Below are 4743 nucleotides of genomic sequence, written 5' to 3'. Positions count from 1 at the left end.
GTGATGTGGTGGGCGTTTGTTTTAGCTCTGTGCTTTTATAAGTTTCTCTCTCTCTCTCTCTCTCTCTGTCTCTCTCTCTCTCTCTGTCTGTCTGTCTGTCTGTCTCTCTCTCTCTCTCTCTCTCTCTCTCTCTCTCTCTCTCTCTCTCTCTCTCTCTCTCTCTCACAACACTATGTTTGTGTTTGTTGTTTGCATAGCTTGTTGTGTAATTTTGTAAACAGATGTACCTGTAGGTTAGCAGTTTTATAAAGTAAAGTACATTTACTCAAGTACTGTACTTGCGTACAATTTTGAGAAATAAAAAAATGGGAAATGGGACATTCTGCATAATGAGTACTTGCTACTTTTGGTACATGTTGATACCAATACTTTTGTACTTAAATTTACTCAAGTACATTTTGAATTCTAGATTCTTACTTGCAACAAAGTATGTCTACATTGTATTGATCAAAATACATGTTAATGTGGGGGTCCTTGACATGAAAAACTTTGAGAACTACTGGTGTTGAATGTGCACAAGCTTTTGTTTTCTAAAATCACTGATCTAGTCTCAGGCCAGACGGTCTCTGTGCCTTGCATACAGGATTTGTTTTGGGGGCTGCATGTCTTTCATTTCACAATCAGTACACAATCCCTTCAATTTCGATTTCCCCAAAATCATGTGACATGAAGGAAATCCATATTGCCCCCTGTTGGACAACTGGGTGATTTGCAAATGATTCACCTATGAAATGTTTAGTCCCTTTTCAAATAAAACATGCAGCTAAGCATTTTACATTAGAGATAAAAAAAAAGAAAATAAAGAAAAGAAAAGAAAACAGATTACAATAATGCAAACAAGAAAGTCTAAGTGCTTTGCATTCAAAGAAGAAAACAAGAACATTTAAAAAAGAAGACTGCTACATGTCTTAACTGTGACATTTATAACACAGGACTACACAGTTAATGCACGTTGAAAGCTTCATTCATGCTGAATTCATCTTGTACTTGTATAGTAGCCTGATTGTGGGTCAAAGGGAATTGAGCAAATATAGAAGTGCCAAGCTTTGCTGACCATGAGCCTTCCTGCCAAACCCAGACAGGCTGAAAGGAAACAGCTCAGTGTGTTACTCTTACCAAACCAAATGGCTCTGTAATCAGTGGTGGAAAGCAACCAAGTGCATAATGTACTCAAGTACTGTACACTTCTGAGGTACTTTACTGGAGTGTTTTCCATTTTCAGTACTTTTACTTCTACTCCACTTCATCTAAGAGGCAACTATTAGACTCCAATTCAAACATCCAAAAACCTTAGTTACTAGTTATGTTGTAAAGATTTTGATTATTATTACAAAACATGCACTAGCCACTTCAGCCCTATTTCAAATTCGGCTATTTTCAAAGGATTTTTATACATTTAGTTGATGCTAAAAACTTTTGTACTTTTACTCAAGTCAAATTTAAATACTTTTACTTCTAATGAAGAATTTCTACATTGCAGTATTGATACTTAAATATGTGTACTTTTGCCACCACCACTGACAGAAATACTGGGTCACTGTTTCCTAGTTCACCCACAAATTCTACCTCAACTTGCAATAATGAAGATAGAGAAATCTGAGACATAGAGACTTTATTTCTTTAATGATTTCACGTTGCTACCTCAACACTGTAGCTGCAACAATACCCCACAACAAAGAAATTATCAAAAACAAAATAGCAACAACAGTAGGCTTATGTGCAGTGTGAAAATGGTATGCACACACTGCACAGTATATGTGTGTATATTTGTATAAATATTTTGTTTTAGCATGTTTATTCATGTGTCACACAGTGTACTGTATCTATTTTTGAACTTGATATTTGGCAAGCTCACAACACTATCATGTTAGTGATCAAGTACAGACCCCTGAGGCACCCCAGTCAACAGGTGTGTTGTTCGGACTAAAGTAGTTAGGTTGCCGCTAAAGTTAACTGTACAGGATTAGTGCTCAGACAAAGTCAGCTAGAAACAATGCAAGATGGTACCAAGAGATCTGTCCGTGCCTTCTGCAACTCTAGAGATTATTTTTTCGCATGCATGTGAACATCTGGGGAGATTAATCAAGTAGAAATCCTGCAGTATTAACACATGTAAAACATGTAGCATGACATGGGTGCATGGGTGGTGCAGGGGTAAAGTAACCTGACTCCGCCAGATGAGTACACTGGGTTCCCCCCTCCTGCTCCCATCTCAGCAGCAGCTTCTAGCAGCTTCTAGCAGCAGCTTCTAGCTTCTAGCTGCTGCTGATTGGCCAGGCCGTTTTGTGGCCGGGCATCAAGTCTGCCTGAGAGTTCCCAGATGGGAGCAGGAGGGGGGAACCCAGTGTACTCTCTGCTGCCCCATCTGGCGGAGTCAGGTTAGGGGTAAAGTACCTGTCCACCAATGTGCACAGTCTAGGGGGGTTCGAAACCGGTTTGGTCGGGTGGAAACCTCATCTGTCCAAAACTGTTACTTTTCAGGATTCTAATTCAAAAACAGCAAAGTAGCAGATCTACAAGCTCAGAACGTGTCCCTTCGCGCCACATTTCTAGCTTGTGCATCTACTACTTTTCATAATTATGTTTGTGTGGCCTGTAGTATGAGCAAGTAGGACATTAATTTACCAAAGAACACAAAAAAGTTAAAATGAGGAGATAAGAGGTTTCTGCCCGACAGCGATGATATATTGAAATGCGTTCCCAGATTGATCACCAACCCAAAATTGTCCGTGTTCGGGGGAGCGAGGCCAGGCGGGCAGGCCAGGGTCATCTTTGTCAATGTACTCTAGTTATGCACGGGCTGATCTGTAACCCGCGGCTCCCTGCGGGTTACGCGCGGGCCAGAGCGGCAAGAAATGTTGAATTTTTGGTCAGGGCGGGTCAAATAGTAATGCACAAGTTGACCTGTAATCCGCAGATTGGGTAAAGATACGACAACTTTTTTGGCAAGGTGGGTTGTGGCGGGTCAAATAATCATGAATTAGGTTGTTTTTCTACCCAAGATTAGCATCACTAATCCTACGGGCTGGGGATGGAGTCTGTGGGCACTATAGGGAATGTTGAACGGGAGGAGTACGGCAGAAGCTTTAAGTCCTCCCGGTGGGGTCTCCTCACTGGCAGGTGTGTCACATGTATAGGGAGGAATTCATTGGCATAACAAATATATTGTTTTGAAAAAAGGGGCTTAAAACTATGCTCTAAGGCCTGGGCCATGGCTCAGTGGTCCAGGCACCTTGGCTGGTAATCCAGTCTGGCAGTGTGCCGCGGGTTCGACTCCCGATCCCTATGGCCTTTACTGCATGTCTTCCCCCCATCTCTCTCCCCATTTCCTGTCAGCCTACTGTCTGTCCCTCCATAAAATATATAAAATTAAGATAAAAGCCACAAAAAGAAACATTAAAAAAAAAAAAAAGTAGTAAAAATAGTATAACCCAGCATATTGGAGGTGGAAACCTCATGTCCAAAACTGTTAATTTTCAAATTCAAAAGTAGCAAAAGTAGAAGAAGCAGGGCATTCTTTTCCAAAAAAAACACAAAAAGTTAAAATATGGAGATAAATAAATAAGGAGGTTTCTGCTGGACAACAACGGGGGAAAAAAAGAATGTGACATCACGTTTCAATTGATAGCTTAATGTCAATGATTGCTACAGTATGTATCTCTATCCATTCACATGAGTAGGCCCTCCATTAGGTGGAAGAGGTACTCCAAAGTTTTGACCTGAGATCAGATTCTAAAAATGTATTCTACATCCTGACAGTTTTCAGAAAAATCTATGTTTCTATGTCTTTGTTTTTTTAAAAATAGCAGACCTACAAGCTCGTAGCGCGCCACTCGGTGGCGCGCTATGAGCTTGTAGATCTGCTATTTTTCAATAGCTAAAGCATAACACAATGCTAACACCAAAAGGGGTTCCCGCCCAAAATGGGTTTACTTAAGTACAAGATAATATCGCAATATAAACATAAATTCAACATTTTACATGAGTAAAATATTACTGGCATCAAGCACCAAAAGTAAAGACAATCAGATCTTTCAAAATGTGCCAAACCTTTTTGAAAATAGCAGATCTATAAGCTCACAATGTGTCACATCGCAATGCGTTGTGAGCTGCTATTTTTGAATAGCCAAAGTATAAAACTTAATTAATTTGTTAATTTGAGTTTTGTATTAAGTAGTAACTATAGAAACTAAAGCTGCCAAATAATTGTAGTCGGATAAAAAAGTACAATATTTGCCTCTGCGAAGTAAATGCACCTCAAAATGTGTAACGTAAGTGCAGTACTCAAGTAAATGGACTTTAGTTACTTTCCACAGTGTGATCCATCATGGTCCTTGTGTCATTTCAGCAGCGGCTGTCGGCCCGGGGCTAGCAGAGGGCCGGGGGGATGATGTCCATCCACAACTCCTGAATATGCATCAAGCAATACAAGAATTGCGTTTGGACAATCAAACCCTGACTCCCTGTGGTGTGTGGGATGAATGGAGGGAGTCATACGTGGCCATCGATTCACCCCCGGTTGTCAAAAAGTCCTGCAATGGATGGAAGCACTGAGATGAAGATTGAAGATATCACATGCTGTAAGGTTTACACTTACAAACTGTAATCATCACTATATATAATATAATATATATACATTCATGTCTTCTACAGATTCTGCCTCGCTGCTTGAGCACTGGGCTTAATGTCAAATTCAATATGATCAGTGAATTAAATGGAAGCTAAAAGCAAAGAAAAGCACAT

Source organism: Electrona antarctica (genome assembly GCF_951216825.1).
Source record: "Electrona antarctica genome assembly, chromosome: 6".
Taxonomy (NCBI): domain Eukaryota; kingdom Metazoa; phylum Chordata; class Actinopteri; order Myctophiformes; family Myctophidae; genus Electrona; species Electrona antarctica.
Note: the sequence above shows the minus strand (reverse complement) of the source record.